The sequence below is a fragment of the Trachymyrmex septentrionalis genome, unplaced genomic scaffold, assembly GCF_001594115.1.
Source record: "Trachymyrmex septentrionalis isolate Tsep2-gDNA-1 unplaced genomic scaffold, Tsep1.0 scaffold38, whole genome shotgun sequence".
Lineage (NCBI taxonomy): Eukaryota > Metazoa > Arthropoda > Insecta > Hymenoptera > Formicidae > Trachymyrmex > Trachymyrmex septentrionalis.
Window position 1 is genome coordinate 478138 of NW_017305547.1, and position 20304 is coordinate 498441.

Below are 20304 nucleotides of genomic sequence, written 5' to 3' on the forward strand. Positions count from 1 at the left end.
TTCCCTTCTCCTACGCCGCCCATCTCTTCCCTCCAGAGTAAAACGCATCCCCACCGAGCTCGGCTCAAACTTCCCTCCCTCGACCAGCACTCAGTACGTCCTCTGCTCCGTTGCAGCGCATCTCGTGCTTCTGTTCTCGCTTTGCCTCTTTTTATGATGAAAATCTAAAGCTTTTTTTTTTTTTTTTATACAAGTGTCTCTTCAATATCTCCGAATTAATACAAATCTCTTCTTATATAAATAAATTCTCTATCGATATTTTTAAGTATTATAATTACTCTCTCGTATTCTGTCTGCGCGTCTCACAGATATTTCCCTTTAAAGATTTCTCTCGTATTTATATTCGTTCAATGAAAAGTTTTGCCATTATTAACTTCTCATATTTTCTATCGGACGAATATGTTCTCTTTTTCTTTCTTTCATGTTTCTTCGGATATTATTTTGCTTATTAGATACTTCTGACTTCTTAAATCGAGTCTACTTCTTTTTTCTGTGAAAAATGAGAGCGGCAGATTTATATTCTTGATACAGTCAAGTTTTTTTCAACATGTATTCAATTATTTTTTGTGAATATTTCAGCAATAGTATTTATTATTATCACTTCCATCGCAGTTGTCACCAAAATGATGTATTGATTAATTTCAAAATTTGTAAACATCGTTTTACTTTAATTAATTTTTTCTTTCTTATCTTATCAGGTATCTCTCGTACGACTCTTTTCAATTCTTTCTCCTTTTTACGATCGCAAATCCTTATCGTCACAACTGATAAAACACGACTGATACGAGACTGGTGAGTCTCGGTGCTTTGGTTACTATGATATTATCTTTCTTTGGTAATAGCGGAGAATTTATTTTTAGTACCAGTCTTTGTGGTAAGAAAACGTAATATTTTAGCCGTATTGTTGTCGAGATTTCTCGTTATGAATAATAATAATAATTTTTTTTTATTTAACACAAAGTTTGTACTTTTACGTCTCGAAAGTTTTTCATTCTTCGATTATTCGTTCGTATTTTGTATATAAGTTCTATAATATACAATATTAACAGATTGCACTTTTTACATTTGTCGTTACTATCAGAAATCGGAAAGGCGAGATATTTAAATCAAGTCGGAAACGAAGTTTGAGAAGCTAATAACTGCGTTGAGTTATCCGAGTTGACAACCCATGATAAATTGCCTCTGATAAAAGCGTACCGCTATTTCGTATTTTGATGTCCATTTCCTCTTGTATTTCGTAAATCTTTAATAATGTTTAAAGATTCATGCGACCCAAGAGCAATGCGATTAGGGGATGAATTTTTAACAATGTTGTAGATTTGAAATTCTGATTTTATTGTTAATTAACCTATAAATTACGATCGTTTCTGTATATATATTTCGCGTATCGAGAAAACGATTGCGGACCGTCATACAATAGATTGGGGTACAGAGCTTGCAATGGAAATAATAACTAGATTGTGAAACGTTTCTTTCCTCTTATTTCGAAAATTGATTTCGCTATTTACTTTTCTGACAAGATGTCACAGGTGACATCGCGACATTCTAAAATCCGTACGACGGCCTTCAACGGATGTTACTACTCCCGTTGCATCGCGATATTTTGACAGCCATGGATTTTCGGGACATTGGATTTCCGTCCTATACATTGATCCGCTTCGAAAATCTCGTGGGATTTACGGAAGAAAATACAGACAGAGACCATACATTGGTCTCCATTCATTTCCGTAATTGTACAACGTTTCGTGATTCTGTAACGATGCTTTTTTACGATCGATTTTTATGTCGCGAGAATACTGTTCGGAGTGCGGACCGTTTTATTCTGTGGCGCAAAAATATTTCATGATAAATGCGGTTACTGTCGCGCATGTTTATTTTAATATTTAGATTTACCTTTTTCCTATTTCTCTCCGTCGTATTATGTTTCCCCGCCACGCCATTAAATACACCATTAAACATCGTGCACATTGATAAACGATAAGCGATGAGCTTCGAATTTTAAAGCGAGTGCGAGAATTTATTTACAAAATATAATTCAGAGTTGCGAGTATCTCAACTAACGCGATGACAAAAATAATAAGGTTTGCAATTTAAAGGTTTTTTTTTTTTTTTTTTTTTTTTCAAATTATAATTGAGAGAAATATTGGCACAATATTTTTTAAAAATATCGATTTCGTTTCGGGATTACACGTCTGCCGGAGTAATCATAGAAATTCTGTAATTAACAATTATCATTCAATATATATGGATGATCGATCCCGCTAGGAATTCTGGTTTCACGCAACACTACCGTTTATCGGCGATGTATACAATTTCATTGAATAACATGCGTACGTGAATTTTATTTAATAAAGCTAGCGTGCGTGCTTACTCACCTCCCCATTCATCGCTCGCAAGTCATCGCTTATCGCTCCCTGATGTGCACGCGGTCTTACATTACACTTGTACCCAGTTTCGTCTCCGTGTCGCGACATGATGTTGCGTTAAAACCTCGGCCCGAAATCTCACGCGAAGAATCGCGCGGGTCGACTTTTCACCTTCGAGGTTCGCGGAGACCCTCGGCGAGGATCCGATAAGGATACGTATTTCGATGATCGATTTGTCGCAGTGTCCTCCGTCCCCGCCGACGTTGCTCTCGGTGCAGCCAAACATCATTTCGCACGAGTAAAATATCGAGAAGTTGGCGATCTGACTGCCGTTGAAGATTAATCGCAATCGTGGCTACTCCCGATAGATTTTCCAATTTCGATATGACGTTGAAAAAGTAGCGCGACCCTGTGTAAGAGCGATCAGCTAGACGGAAATACACGCTCGAACGGGAGGCACTAAGTATTCTAAATTGATCGCTCGTCGTAATCTCGATTGATTATCAGTCTGTCGCTTTGTATGACATATCGCTACTACTACGCGATTACATCACCAAGTTTTTATTCGATCTAAATTGATGATTAATTGCTGGCCATATATACGGACGTGACCTACTTGGAAACGGTAAATTTGATAGGTCTACACCATTATACCGATACCTGTAATTATTTCTACGTAAAGTGTGACTCTACAACGCAAACTTTCTTTATGGCGTATTATCCACTTTTTTCATTTCTCAGCAACTTGGTAAACGTTTCCTTTTCTCTTGAACTTTCGCAAATCAATGTTTACTTGAATTTTATTACTTCCAGTATACTAAAGTGCGTGATAATTGAGAACTGATCATTCAAAGTTTCAAAAATTGATTACGTTTGTACTCGCACGATTAATACTAATACGACGATGTTTCGTAGTCAGTGGTACGTGTTTTACCGCGATATACAATTAAAAACTCATTTGTGTACGATGTTTGTATTTCTGGAGAACCGTTTTTGCCAAGCCGATATGTAATTTTTCGTACTAACGGCATCATCCGGCTGTGCTTAAAATATTCACGTTTGGCAGCACGAGCTCTTCTTGGAAAAAAGTGAGCCTACTGTGTAACATCGTTATCATGAATTCGGCTAAGAGATGGCTTTTTGAGGGTGGATCTTGTGAGAGGGAGACAGGAGAAAACGGCGAAATGCACCTCGTCAAATGGAGCTCGTACACGAGAACGTTCGCTCAGTGCTCCGAAATGCACCTGAAAATTTGTTTTACCGTGCGGTGAAAACAAAAGTGTACGTACCTCGCCAAATGGGAAAAACTTTGTGGTCCGACGACGAAAGGGATTACACGAGAGCGTTGCATTCACTATACACGTGCACGTTGCATTCGCTGTAACACGTGTCGAATGTAAAAATGAGATATACAGATGAAAAGCTCGCTGGGAATGTTCGAATTCTATCTGGAATAATAAACACTCGACTAACGAAATCGAAGAAATATTTATTCGTAACGTTGACGCTTATTCGTTCCAAATCATTATTTCATTCAATCCAAATTCCCATCTCTCCGAATCTAACTGTAAATAGATTTATTCGTTAAAACTTCCTTCATTGTTATTATTTCGATCGGTAATAAATCCCGGATGGAAGACTCGAGAGTGAACGTATCTATCTCTCGTCGAAACTGAAAAGCTTATCCGGTCAGTCATTCGACGTTGTTATTTTAGCTCGCAGTCACACCAAAGTGGAGCGTCGGAGTATTAATTACTTACGTGTCGGTAGTTAGTACTTATGGAAACAGCTTCGAGTCAGCTGACGCGAAACAAGAAATTCCACTAGGAGTGCGAAAGGTTAACGGAAATGATATATCCATGCGCGTCAGCAGAGACACGAAGCTTACCTCCTCGCGTCGGTGGAGGAGCGAGGTGTCTGCGGAGGAATTTCGTGTCTGAGCGAACGTGCCGGGGGATGAATCGAATCTCGCGCAGCTCTAAGAAAGGTAATCGTTGCCGAGGGTGGCGGCCGACCGCAGCCGGCCGCGGTGGAACTGGAAATTCCGAAACCAGAAATTCAGAGCTCGATAACACCAACGGGACCATAAATGCAGCGTTTCGCAACGACGTGCGCGCCGTGCAACGGATATACACCGTTGTTTCCCACCGGAAGTTATAATTGTTTGCCGAGTTTCTCTGGTGTGTGCTCGATGCCCCGGGGAGAGTAACGTTGTATCTGACTCCACTCTTCCTGATGTTTTCAACGGAGATAGAGAAATAGGGATGAGGGAGAGAGGAGAGTTACTCTCTCGTTACACACGCGCGGCTGTATGATTTTGTTACGAGCATTACGACGCTATCGTCCGTACGCGCAATTTCATTGCTAAACTTTCGTTGCATGCGCGAAATATGGATTAAAAGATTTGCAATTCGCTTCTCACCTGTTCGACGAACGTGGAGGAACACGTGTGCGCATCTGTCCAATGGCTCTCACAGAATGAAATTCTACAGGGGAGGGGAACACAAAATGCATAATCATGGTTTAGCGTAGCAGGAGGTACCCTGGACCAATGAGCACCCAGCATAAAGTCGCCATATTGAGATACATAATACGCTCATTGGCCCAGATGGCCTTGCGCTAGCTTATGCATTTTGCGTGCTACAGCTCGGACGGCAAATGGATGGCACTGCGAAATTTCAACCGGTCGGGATTGCAAATTTTCAAATAACGAGATATCTCAAGGCGCGTAACAATACCGAGTAACTCGTAACGACGGTCGGAGGTCGAAATCTCCGAAAGCGTAACGACACTTTGTCGGCATCGGTGCCTTTTGTTCGCGCGTGTCACGTGCATGAGCGTAAATTTCAACCTCTCTCTCGTTCGTTTATATTTTCTAACTCCTGGTTACCGCCACGTTGCGAGACATGCTTCGAGAAAGAAAAAATATTGAGACAACGATATATCTCTCTCTCTCTCTTTCTTCCACGAAAGATTCTGCGCGTGTGAAAAATATTAACGATAAATTTCGCCGTTCCTTCTCGCTTTTGCGTTCACGCTACTCCTCTTCCCCGCCCCTTATTTTCAGCTATACCTCGGTACACGCGGGGAGGCTAATATCTTTCATCATTTTTTATCCGTTTTGCGATCCGGGTGGTAATCGGAAAAGAGCAGTATAAGAGCGATATCGTATATAAATACAGCGATAAACTCGCGCGATGATCGTAATACCTGAATGCGCATTTATATCTTCAAGCAATTTTATATTTGAGACAACATTGTTACGTTATTACATATACATTCGCAGTTTCTAGCGGAATAAGTAATCTATATGAATAACTTAGAAAGTTATTTCGGTTCTTCCTACAATATTTTACCCGCGCAAAGTTATAAGAACGAAGTTATGGTTAATAGCTTACAGAAAATATTATAGCTAAATTTATCACTTTCTTCCTTTTTTTTTCCTCCCGCGTTATCTTTATCTTTTTTTTACAGGAGAGCTGATATTTTGCACATAATTTGTATACAAATGCGCAACATATTTGCAATCGATCATATATCCAGTGTGACGTTGTTACATATTTATGATGAATTCTAACTAATGAAAGTTATGAAACTTTCTTCTTACAGCGTATTTTGCATTTTGTTGGATTCATTAGTGCGCACTGCTGCACATTAAAGCCGTTTTACACAAATTGAAGTAAAAAAAACGCTTAATATAAATATAAATTAAACCGCAAAATTCTTAATACGCTTTATTGTGCTGTTTTGCAAAATGCGTATTTTATTCTTCGATATTTGCATTTTATTTTTACCCTCAGATTAGATATACAATACAACAACTTTAACTTTACGTTTTTGTATTAGTGCGTCCAGTTCGCTGTTAATAAATTGTTTCTTTACAACTTTAAGTAACTTGGAGAGACATGTTTGATTTTTTAATAGTAGATACGTTGCAAAGTTCTAAGTGAAGATTTCGCTTAGGAACGTAGAACTCAAACTTTTAATATTAAAAAACAAAAAAATAGTTTAAATTAGTATAGTTTACAAACTGACACTGAAGGTCTCCATAAGGCATGTACTCGTATATACATATTATAAATAAAGTTTGACTCTTCGATACTCCGTATCAGCGAGTACATTACAATCGATATACAATGCACATCTTACACATCTGCGTTCCATTAAACTCTGTATATTTCAATTGATTTTTATATTTATATGGACATATTTGTTTGAATAATTTACACATGATTTTTGGTGAGTTTTAATTACTTGTTAGAATTCCGGTATGTTAATTTGATTGTGTTTATTATTTCGTAAAAAGATTTTTTTATCAACTAGAACTTTTTCCAAGAGATATGAAACACATTTAACTGTTCAATGGTATGTGAATAATGTCGAGTGTCCTACATTAAGACTCACTCGAGCTGTTATTATAAGGAATATGCGGGCATTTTCGATAATTAATTTTGTACAGCGATTTTTGCGATAAGCTAATGAAGAGGGCTCAATCCCTCGTAGCCGAAACTTGTAACGTTTTACATTTGAATTTAAACTGTCTTTTTTTCCATTTTTACTTTTCTTTATTTGTAATTTATTCTTTTTAACTTTTCGCGTGCCAATTAAAAATGTATTTTGACACTTACCTTGACCTTTATTTATTGTTATTTATTTCGTATACGAAGAGTCCTTCGATCCGTTAAATGTTTAGAACTTCGTATCCTATCCTATCCGTTTGATTATATCTGGGTTTCAAATAAGGGTTTCAAATAATCTCTTTTGAGAAAAAAATGATATCTTAGACGTGTCAAAGCAAACGCGTAAAATCCCGCTTCTCACGCGAAAAGTGAATCCCTTTTTTTCACGTCAACGAAAGAGACACACGCACGCGTACACGCAACACCCCGGGTGCGTGCGATGTCGGCGCGTGAGTGCACGTATAAATATTTATCCACCGAGTACCGCGTTCCGCGTGTAGCCGCTCCTCTTGACTCTGATACGCGCGCGCGTGGCGTATTTTTTTTTTTTCCTCCCTCTTGTCTGGAATCAACTTTGCAACGGGTTTACAACGAAGGAAAAAAAGTTTTTTCGTCGCGCTACGGCCGGTGCCGCATAAATTTGTATTCACGCCGTAACCCCGTCGTAACTTTGTGCTCCGTAAATTCGCGGCGTATTTATGGAAAATAATCAGCGTTCTCCGTCTGAAACTGTTAACGTTACTTGCTTCAAGAATCTCACGTTGCATAGCGATGCTCCTTCTTTTTTGCATTAATGCATCTCCAGCAGCATCTTTTTGCCGTGGATCGGTGGCATCTGTCACTGTCGCCCCGATCGTCCCTATCATGACTTAGTGTGTTCTGATAAGAAATTGTCGCATCGTAGAAATTGCACTGAATTACGATCGCGCTCGTTAATGGCTGTTACCAGGGAAGAAACTTTTTCGATAATTTGAATAATTACTAATTTTATCTAAAATAAGATTTATGAATTTGTCGCGCCATTAAGATTTTTTCGCTGATAGCGACATCATCGGTTAGAATTCATTTCCTCGATCGTTAATTATTCTCTTGTAGACGTAAAGCATTTTACAGAATTTTATTTTTTTTTCTGTGAGTAAGAAATATGAGCTATTTTATTATTGTTTGAAATAAACACGCAAATCATGTTCATTTACATTTGTTCATATCTTTGACTTTGTCTGACGTTTAATTTCTTATTTTTTATTCTTATCAACATATTCGCAATACATATGCATTTGTATCTATCTGATTGTAAGCGACGCAAATCTTAAGGCTACGCGTGCTCGTAAATGTTCTTAACGATTTTTCTGTAAAAAATGTTGCGAAGGAAGTGGAAGTAAAAGCTACGACTTGTAAGAAATTTATACATCGCGTTACTGTTTTAATGCTTTTAATAAGCAAAACGCAAAGTGTAAAGTCGGTCAGTCAATGAAAGAAAGACGGGAAATAAAGTTTTGTGCTTGATATTACATCTTTAAAAAAAAAGTCCCACTTGTTTTACACTGTTAATTTATTACGGATTAATTGGGACGAAGATTAGAAAATTAGAGAAATATACGTGCAAAGTGGTGTGCGTAATTGGATGTCTTAAAGTTCCAAATCAAGTTTTTCAATGCAATAAGCATAAAAAGAAGAAAATAGCAGACTTTTAGATCGTGCGAATTATCAAAAAAACCCGAACATATAACTATTGTTGAATAAGAAGTTTCTACATATTTTGGGGAAAAAATTAAAAAATCCCTGATTAACTTTACGAGTCTACTACGAATGTAATCAGGTTTTACAACGCGTCGATAGAATGTAACGCCGCCCTTTCACGTCAAAGCTGGAAATCTTTCGTAAAATTGAAATAACGCCTCGACGTGATAGCAGAAACGTAAAAACGAGGGCAATGAACAAGAGAAAGAGAGGCAGAGAGTGAAAACGTCTCTCGCACGGAGTAATTAAAACTCTGAAAGTCTCCAAGTCGCCTTAGACTCCACGTAATTTGCAAAAGCCTTCCTTCCTTCCTTCCTTCCTTCTCTCCCTTTCTCCCTCGATAGTACACACAAGAGAGATGAACTGCCGACTTCCCGACCGAGTACTTTCTCAGTATCTCTTGCGCTATCAAAATCCTACTATTTATTTATGCCGTTTTTTCGCGATGATTATAATCTCGGTTGCTTCTATCATAATAATAGCGATCCTTTTGCGCGCATAGAAAGAAGGCTGGTTCGCTTCTTCTGATTTTTACGACGCGTTGTTGCCCAAGTCCTGTGTGAAAACGGGCTACCATCCGTCAGCCGGTAGAGACCGTGCATGCGTTTTGGCTGGTTCCGTAAAGTAAAAAAGAAATAAATTGCAGCCGCGCATAGAAAAAGAGGAGGCACGAGTGTATCACCGCAGGAACGTTTTGAGGGATGGAAACCGATGAGGTGAACAAGTTGTGTCGTTGCGGTGTGGATGGTGATGGGCCAGGGTGAGCTTTTAAAAAATCGGATACAGCCGGCGTGTGTTGGCCATTGAAAGTTGGCTGACGTGTGGATGCTACCCTTTGAAGCTCGATATAGCATATACCGATATATATACTGTATATATATATATATTTACCTGTACCTTATCGTACACTATCTTGCGAAGATTCGATCTGCTAAGCAACGAGCGCCGCACCGGGATGGTAGTTGGCAGTTCGCAGCGTGGAATCACCGGCGTTTCGCGCAACTTTATCACGGCTTTGAAGCGACGGGTTTAAGAGGGATAGAGTCTCTCGCAAGTAGAATAAATAAACCCGAAAGCTTAGACCCTCTGCAAGAGGCGTGTAGAAGATTACGCTCTGTCTCGTGAGCCATGGTTATCTTGATTCTTTACGGCACGGAATTAAATTATCTTTTGTAGGATCAAGAAGCTTTTAATCGAAACAAATTGAAATACAGATAAGAAATATATCTGGTAATTGTATTTTCTGAAAAGGCCAAATCTAAAAATGGATTTTCATATCCGTATGGAAAGTTTAGCGTTCCGGATTTACCTCGAGATAAGATGGCTCTGACGTGGAGCACGATTGTGATAGCGAATCGATGGAAAAAACAGAAGGTACATGCATGCCAAAAAGAGAATCACATCGGAAACTGCGTCAGCTGCATTACGTCAGCTGCGGCCGATGTATATGTTGTCCATAAGTCTCGTCTAATTAAAATTATATGGCGGGTAACGAATAGCAAAGGGCCGCAAGCTGCATAGGTTGTCGGATGCACGTCTCACGCGCGCGCGTGCCGATATATAAATGAAAGAGACAAAAAAGGGAAGCAAAAAATCTCGCTGCCGTCAAAGCTAAATCTCTCGAAGCGCGGATTATCGATACGCGGAGCTAGAAGGTGCGCTTTACAGGCACATCGTGGACGCTTTTTTTTTTTTCGTGTCTCTCCTCTGTTACGCAGCGTGACGATGAGATTCACATGCGTGCCAGTTTATATACACGTGTATATATGTATAGGTATATATATATATATATATATATATCTTTTTTTTTAGTACCGCCGGCAGAGTTGGAAATTTAACCACCATCCGCGTGCACGAATACGAAGAATGTATTACCGGGACAGGTGCGAGTAAAGCGGCATTTCCGGGTTACGACGCCCGATGCGTCCGCCGAGAACAATGGGAAACGAATTTGTCTCTCATTTCGCGTATGGAAATTTTGAGCTGCGATGCAGCAATGCGGCAGACTGCCACAAAATGCCAAAGGAATGAATAAATAAATAACTATTCTTCTGCGAAAATATATTTGTTCATATATTACAAAAGCGGTGGGAATTAATTGAATTTGCGAAATATTATTAATCATTGTATATATATATATAAACTGCCCTGATTTATTGATATTTTATTCTATATTAACGTGTTTTATTTCGATGATATATATATTCCATTGCTATCATGTTTTATCCTGTTATTGTTCTTTGTGATTATTACGTTAAATAAATAAATATCTTGTCCTAAAATATTATCCTTAAGATACCAAATAATGTTACCTCATCTTTGTTTATTTTGCAGTACCTAATAAAATTATATTTTATCAGGTATTAATATATTATATACTTTAATCGTTTCTGTTGAGTTTCTATAGCGTATTAAATGTCGGATTTTAAATAATGTTTTAGTTTTATACTTTTATAAATTAATACTTTTTAACGATCAAATATATTAAAGTAAGATTATTTCTTTTAAAAAAATATTAAAATTTTTCAAATACTTGCGATTTTTTAAACTCATGTTAAATTTGTAAAAACATAGAAATTCATTGTAATATTTTGTCATTCAACGATATTAAAATCAAAATTATTATAAAAGCAATGTCCTATATATTTAATAATTGATATACAAATTAAACGAATAATTTTATATATATAATAGTATATGCGCTTTTCTCATCTTTATTTTATTCGTATATGTGTTTTTCAAAACCCTTTTTATTGCGTGATTTTTTAAATCTTTGCTTAGGGAAGCTAAAGGAGATTCTCACGAAATCAATTCACGCGTGTAGTATAAGATATATAACAGTAGAGAAAAATTCTTAGCCTTATACTTGTAAATCGCCCAAATTCCCTAATAAATCGAAACAGGCAGATTTACTTGTTGAAATTCGATAATCGTTTGATTAGGATCGGAAATCTCTATATAAAATGAGCTTTATCTTCTGATATTATGCCGCTTATATGCATTTTTCAGACTGACATTATTGATTCCTCTTATTACACATTTCCGCTGTCGCACCAATCGGACATGCGTTTTGCTTTTTTGTACATTCCGTTTTTGCAATCTCTTTGCAGTCTCGGCCGATTTCAGAAGCGGTTATAATGGACAATGTCGATATAATAACCGTGCCGAGATGTCGACGGCTAAAAAGAATACGGATGCTGCACGTGCGAATACCAATAACGCGTTATCGCGACTTACATTTTGCGATTTTGTGCGACGCTACGAAGCTCACGAAGTTTTACGAGTCCTTTTTCTCAGAGAGGAATTTTTTTGTACATTTATTACATTCTTATGGAAATTTTCTAGTTTTTTTTTTATGATTCCGACTTTATTCTATATATTCGAAATAATATGCGAGCATCATTCTTGAATTTCTGTTTTTCGAGATTTATACTTGTATTTATAATCATTAAATGTATTTCGTATCAAAGGACGTATTAGGAAAGACATACGTATTAAGACAGAATAAAATTTCATTTCTTGAGATATAGTTCAATATTTTGATTAGATTACAAATGAGTAAAGACGATTAAGGTTTTGATACCTAATAATATTTTTGTATATAAATTTTACAATTTTCAATTCCAACAAATTGCGCGCCGATTATTTATTGCCTTGACCGAGTCATAGTTTTCTTCATTTATTTCTATCGAACATTTCCCAGTTGATTTTCACTTAATATTTTGATTAAAAATTAACTAAAAAGATAAGATAAATATACGCAGCAAATAATTATTCTCACAAAACTGATGCTATTAAAGTGTCGTACGGGTATGAAATATTTCACCAAATATTATGTTGGTTAAGTCAGTTGTTGCATTTTATATTACTAAATGTATTTTAAACAAGATAATAGGTCGCTATGAAATATTACATTTATTTACATCCTTATACTGTCAACTTTCACATAAACACAAACACATTTAATATGATTTTTACGAAGATCCATTACTTAATCCAAAATAGTGTGTCACTCACCAATATAATGTGCAGTGGAATTGTGACTATGTTGAAATTTCCTGCGGTCTCCTACTCTTTCCCTGAGATTCGTTCATTGCACTCGTATAACACTACACTCGCAAAAACACAGTTAATTACGATCGCATGTAATAATCATTACATTAAAATAATATACTTTAATCGTATGTTGCACGATATTCTCGATATTCATCGCACGCGATGCACATTTTACTATTTCACATTGTGACTATTCGTGGCAAAGTTTGATATATCCAACGATTCATGTATTATTCCGCGCTCTTTTAATCCGAAAGTGACGGACAAATGAACGTAATAAATGAACGAAAAAAAAAAAAAAAAAAAATTAAAGCGCTCGATGCAAAATATTTTTCAATCGTTCGTAAGTGTTGTCAAATCAATTATTGTCCACAAATAAATATTATGGCGAAACGATACTAATTTCCATTCTCTCTCGTTGGCATTTTTAAGTGAGACGAATAAGTCGCGCTCTCGCTTCGGTAAATTCTTGGTCGTTAGTCACGGAAGATAATTAATTACGTGAAGTAATAGCTAACTGTGCAGGAAATAATCGCATATTTCAACGAGTAATAATGACTCGGGGAACGGCGCACGCCGTAGCAGGTATATATAGTTATACCTGCTAATTCGAGCGTCTTCGGGCGAATGACACAGCGTGTGGTGACCTTGCGTATGCGCTAATGTCCGGTATATGATATTCCAAGCAAGCAGCACCAAGGCCACATACCAGCTAGGCCATTACAAAATATTTGATATTATGAGGTACAATCGATTATGTTGAATTTTTCGTTCTTTTTTTTTTTCATTTTAAAATTAATTTCAATAAGCGAACGGCTATTACATATTTCTCATTTAACAGATTTAGCATTTAGCTTTTAAAATAATGATTTCCGTTTAAAGAATTCCGTTTTGAAGTAGAAATATTGTACCTGAAACTCAATTGATAAGAAGATTATTTTAATCTGATCGGTACGTATATATAAATGTATATTACTAAAATATAGTATAAATTTTATTCTTTATCTTGCATAGAAACTGTTTTAAATGGTGATTTAAATTGTTGATTACTTAATTACTTTATTTAAAAAGAATTAATATAAACGTATATATTATTTGAAGAAATAATTAATTTTGTAAATGAAACGACTTATGTTAAGTACGATGATTTTAGTATGCGACTATATAAATACGAGTCTTAAAGCCTTTAAACTTCTTGCATCTTGAATACTTGCATCGTTGAATAATACTGTTATAGATACCTTGGAAGTTTTATAGTTTCTAAAATCTTGAATCTCTCATTTTCTGTTCGAATTTTTCGATCGTCAAATTTTTATCTTCTTCAGATTTATTATCGAATTCGGAATTATCGTATAAGTTGCAGCGATTCTTTCGTAACAACATGATGTTAGTTTATCATTTCTGTAATATAATTTCAGGCTCGTGATCTTAAATATTCCAAGTTACTTGATTACATATTTGATTAATTGATTACTTAATTGTCTCGTATATGAATATGAATTAATTTATTTTACACAGAAAAAACAGTATGATTGGCCTACACAGAAATCTGATAACGTCAACTAGATTAAATAGTAAAATATGGAACAACTGTATTTATGTGGTTGCTTGAACTATAGTATGATAGTTAGATTAGATTACGTTGCAGCAATGACGACATTTCACACACACACACACACACACACACACACGTATATATATATATTTTTTTGTAAGCGTGGTGAGTCGCTTTTGCTTTTTGAAATTGTAATTTAATTTATAGCATGACGTAACAAGAAATTAATTCTTATTAATAATTTTATCATTATTATATATCATGTTTTATAATGTCGCGATTGATGCAACTATACGGATATATAACTTATCCATAGTAAATAATCCCCCAATCAAGTTTTGATTGTCATAACCAGATCGCTAACTACATTGATGTACATTGATGTAGTTGACACATCGAGAGTAAATAAATCGTATCAACCATACGCATTCCTATCACATGAAGATAACTAGGAAGATGTTTCTATATTATTCACAACTAAATATTTTTAGTTATGTGAACTATATCTTTTTTTTCCGTGTAGTCGATTAAGAACATTTGGAATTAGGCAAAATCGTTTTTTCCCTACTTTTATATTTTCTATCAAAGCTATTCTTTTATTTTGTCACAGTTGGGTTATGTCTCCTCCGACGAAGATTATTGAGCGATCTTCGAACCGCGGTAACATCAATTTGAAATTTATCGAGCAGTACAATAGCCACGAGAAACATCACCGGCATAGGTACAAATTCGAGAGTCTCCGTAATTAAATATTGAAGAGCGCGTATTACAGAAGTGGCGATTTAATCGGCTTTAAAGCTGTCGGCAAATCGGGTTTAGCCTGAGAGATCTAACTCTTTGTCTCTCTTTTTTGCGTGGTATTTCGATCCGGGATATTGTTCACACAAACGCAAGTGTATACAGTGGGCGACGTACAATTTTGCGCGTTCATGCAAATTTACGAGTGACGCGGGACTTTGGATTTCAATAAAAACTTAATCATGCGCTGCCAATGAGAATCGGTTGGTCACGAGTTGCTAAATTGAGAAGCGCGGGACGACGGGGTTCTGCGCACGTATCCGGGCAATATTTCAGCAATAACGTATCATTTTATTATAAATATCTTTCCCCTACTTTCCTAGAGAACGCTAACGCTCCTCCTTCGTGAACGTAAACGCTCTATAATTCTTTGCTTGGTTTTCGCGCATCGAAGAACGCGTCGGATGTTATTTATTTTCGTGGCAAGACAGGGCGAACGAAGAATTATAGGCGTCGCCTGTTGGCGCTCGTAAACGGAATTTATTAATACACGGTCAACCGTAATAAACTACGTTACGCTACGACGGCCGGTAGTTCCGACATCGGCGTGGCAATCTCGGGCTCGTTTGGCACTCGTTATGAATCAATTGTTCGTGCACGTGCTTGCGACGATGTACCGTTATACTTCAGTTTTTACGAGACGAAAGTATTTCTGACGATGGAGGAAAACAGCATTGCTGTAGTATTTATCTTAGACGCGATAAATTTACAGTTGCTTTAGTTACGGTCAATATTCGTTGACCGAGCAAGCTTTGCTCAAGGTATACTTAATCTGGGTTTTACAATCTGCTGGTCGGACGTTATGATTGAGTTACTAATAACGTTACTTTTTGCTCGACTTTCTGAAAGCCCTGCAGCTCAACTTCATACGCCGGTGAATTCTTTGCCGTGAAAATTATGAGCGTAGGCGCCACCGACGTCGCTGCCAATGCTGCAGTTTCAAAGAGGTGTTTAACAAGCTCGTGAAATTGATAGGTTCAACAAAATATTTTGTGGGTTAAATTGAAAATCCAATGTACAGAATGCCGAAGAGATAACGCGAGAAATTATTGTTTTTCTATACATGTAATAATATTTATTTATAAAATGAAAATATTAATATGTGACAAACGTATCGCAATAAATGGAAAGTTTCTACAGATATTTCTACAAATAGAATTTAGAATTGATATTAACAAAGAAGCAAATTTTAAAATATATCTGTTTACAGATGATTTCATCTTAGATTTTTCATTACATTATTAAATATGAGCGAAGCGCCAATCTCAATCTGAAATATTAATAATTCCCCCAAATTTCCCCCAAATTTAATCTTAAAAAAATTGTAATAAACTTATTGCGAAAAATCGATTATCATTTCTGAAATTAATTCATTTAAATGAATATATATAATAGATCAACATCTTAACATTCAGACCGTAGTGGCGCTTCGTATTTAAAATAATATATTGAACATAAACGGTATCGTTTCCAATCTTATTGTTTAGATTTTTCAATTAAGTATACTTTATCAAACGCTTTTAACCATAGCTTTTAGTGAGTTATTGTAATCTATTTCAATGCGATTATTCTGACAACCAGTCGAGATGGAAATCGCGAATCCAAAATCGGAGGCGGCTAAGCGCCGGAATTAGAAACTATGCGGAAATTCGATCGGGAAAACCTGAGGGTTCGTCGACCGTTAGTTATGCCGTTGGTGCCGATCGATAAGGAGACTTCCGTTTTACAATTAAGGTCGGCCACTTTCGCGCCCTATACTTTATCGAAGTGTAAGTACACGAGTATCCGGACCGCTGAATATATGTTAAGATGGATAGCAATAATTTTGGCACGGGCTATCATTTGCCTATCGCGAGGAGAAGCAAAGTGGTCTCCGTTTCCTGCTTGTAGCGATGAAAGATTTAAGATAACGATTTCAAACGCGCGGAACTCGCGTAAAACGGGGCTATTTGGTTTACGAGTCTTTTCAGCTCTGCCAACACCACGGTTGAATGGAAAAAGTTTAGTCGTTACAGTTGCGCTTTAATATTCGATGTTGTTCTTGCTGATGTCGGTGCACCGTACAAGTTTTTCGTTTATATAGAAAGCAGTATAATGTCAACTAAAAAATAATTATAATGATCTTAAAAATACGACCGAATATATATATATGAATTTATTGCATAAGTGTATGAAGAGCCGTTAAATATATTGTTTGTACGGTCAAAGCTAGTTGTTGGGACAATAATTATATATAAAACAATAAGTAATAATCACAAGCTCACGAGATTAAATTTAATGATGTATATAATACCTGTATGCCAACACTATTGTTATTTACTAGCATTGTCATTCACTGGGAGAAATGATTTTGTTATAGAAACAAATTAAGGGAAAGCAAATGTGATATTTGTTAAAAAACTGATCGATTTGTTATGATTAAATTAATTCGTAAATTAATTCGTCAATGTAACAAATAATTAATAGTATATAGCTAGCAAATAAGAGGTTCATATATATATAAAAGTCGTAGATGGTTGCAGGATCTCAAATCGTAAGAAATTGACCAATTCTAGTCAAGTCATTCTTTCTACATTTGACTGTGCTTGGTCGATTTCCTACAAGTTAAGACTCCACGATCATCTACGAATTCTATGCAAACGAGCCTAAAATCTATACAAAAGATTAGGTTAGATTCTATATAGTTTGCTTCTGTTACTAATAATCGGTTGGTATAGTACAACAAAATTTGTTCACATATTTACCGATCACCGGTTAAAGGTACTGGTGGCTTGCTAAATTAACAAACTCCTTTCTCTCAGTGTTCTCTTTGTTATTAAATTTTCAATAACAAAGTAGTTTGCCGAAACTCGTGTCTAATTTGAATCAACGTTACATCAAATCGGTCAATCAATTTGATGTACATTTTCTTAAGTTTTCATTTCCCCAAGTTCCTTAATTTTCCTTACAGTCTTCGAAATGCGATCTTTTTATTAATTAAATGTATTTACGTTATTAATTTATTATCGAAGAGGACCTGAAACGAGGGTTGAAACGTATACCGGATTTTTGTTTAATAAAGTTTGACTATTTCACAAATATCCAGTGTTGGCTCATATAGGCATTATTTACAGATTGTACAGCATTAGATTACGTATAAATTCCTAAATACATTTATCTCGATGAAAGCGCCGCATACTATCGGTTTCACAACACACAATCATTTTAATAACTGAAATAATAATCTTCACCAATTAATTTTTGATCATCGATTTGATGCTACTAGCAGGTGTACTTAAAAATTCTATAAATAACTAAATAATCTTTATAATGTTATCCTGAAACGATACAAAAAAATGTAGATATTTATTTTATTGCGCTGCTTGAGCTGCGACATACAAAAAATCGTATCTTGGCATAGAAAAAATATATCATATAATCGGTATAGAATTCCATTCGTCACGATCGAGAACATGGCATTTACGTGCGTAAATAATATCGGCGAATTACAAATTTTTCACACAATAGACATCGCCCGCAACAGATCTGATTTATTACGTTCTGCGTGATAGAGTAATATTTAAACTCGGAGCAGTATCGATAGCTCTGAAATTTTTTCTACGCGTGTGTACGATGAATCAATTTTATTACGTTCGATAGGTCTGTCGCGATAAAGGACATCGCACGTTATTTCCACTTTCCAGAATAACGACCGTTTCTATTACATTCTTGATGGAATCCGTATTGCTAAAAGTATACCGCCACGCGAAAAATCCTTGTAACCGTTTTCCCGCGAGACTTATGGTCGCCGTTCGCGGCGATAAATATTACCGTCCGACAACAATGTGCCCTCGAACGTCTATTACTTGCATGTGAAAGAAAGGATTTATCGGCGATATCGTCTCAACTGAGAATTCTACGTCTTTTATTACAAGATACGTTTTCCTGGCGAGAGAAGTGCGCTCGTCTACATGACAATATTTACTCGCTTGTCAGTCGTTCGCTTGTCTGCGGTGCGCTTGCTAAGAAATATCGCAGAATTTTCTTCCATTTCGAAAAACGAAATGTAGTGTCTCGTTATATGCGAGTGCTTTTTATTTAAACTAATACACACATATATATATATATATACACGACGATATTCTTTTCAAAAGAATTCTTTGCAAGTTGTTATTCGTATAATCTTTACCATCATTAAAAGTGAAGTATCCATTTTTATCTTATACACGAAAGTAGAAGACTTTTCACCACGTTTATGTCTCTCCCTCTTCCTCTCTCTCTCTCTCTCTCTCTCTCTCTCTCTCTCTCTCTCTCTCTCTCTCTCTCTTTCCGACATGTTTGACAATTTTTCATATGGAATACATAGCACGATTATTTCCCAATTTCGATAGAACGGCGTCCTTTGAACCGAATTATTAATAGCAAAATTCATTGAAGATTACAATGCTTTCCTCTGATAATTCGTGATAGTATGCGGAGTTCATGGGCGTCCGCCGCAAACACACGTCGGCATGTACATAATTTGTGTATGCGCCGCGCGCTCGTACGTTCAGCATCGGTTCAAAGGGGATACGTAAGGGATGCGCCCCACGATCGATGAGCCCCCATCGATCTAGGGAAGGGAGGGGGAAGCCGGCGACGTCATGTGTGTGTGTGTGTGTGCTCGGACAGTACGAATTATGCACCGGCCGCGAATGCAAAGTGCATGCGGAACGAACCTCGCGCCCGAATGCCTCCGAATGGACGGAATTGCGTCTCTCCCCTCCCCCTTTCCACCATCTATATGCGTATGCGAGCTTCCGGCCGCGCTGTGCCTGATGCATGCGCGCATCAGGTACTCAAAGATACAAACTACAAAGTGCTCGGTGCCGTGTCAGCGGCGAAACGCGCACGAGTTAACGTCCCACGAGGTAGTATCTCATTTCTTTCTCTGCCTCTTATTGCATCGCGCACCGTCGCTCTCCCTCTTCTTACCCCGGGGGGGGGGAGGGGAGGGGGGGGGTCTTCTTCGTTTCTCGCTCTATCGTTTTTCTCTCATCCCTCCCCCACCATTCGGGATTTCTTCCCTCCTTTTCTCTCGCCCCGTATTATTCCAGTCGCTCGTCGTGGCGGTAGGTATACTACACGCGTAGGAACGCACACTATTCTCTTTGAGCCTTTTGCATAAAAGAACCTCGGTACTCGGAAGGATACTCGGAAAAGTAACGCGAGATCAAACGCCGCGAGGACTTTGCGTACTATATGCATCGGGCTTTTACCGTTTGTACAAAACGGAGTTTTCCCGCGACGTATCGCGAGGTGCGAAGAGAGAGAGAGAGAGAGAGAGAGAGAGAGAGAGAGAGAGAGAGAG

General features: G+C 37.0%; 2 protein-coding genes across 2 annotated transcripts in view; one reads left to right on the forward strand and one right to left on the reverse strand.

The window, feature by feature from the left end:
• Positions 1-2926, reverse strand: part of LOC108750889 — a 20619-nt gene extending 17693 nt beyond the window's left edge. The window contains exon 1 of the mRNA XM_018490727.1: positions 2916-2926. The gene's annotated coding sequence lies outside the window, so the exon portion shown is untranslated. The remainder of the gene's footprint in view (positions 1-2915) is intronic.
• LOC108750890 (E3 ubiquitin-protein ligase MYCBP2) overlaps positions 1-20304 on the forward strand; it is a 191194-nt gene that overhangs the window by 28137 nt on the left and 142753 nt on the right. The gene's annotated exons all lie outside the window — the stretch shown is intronic.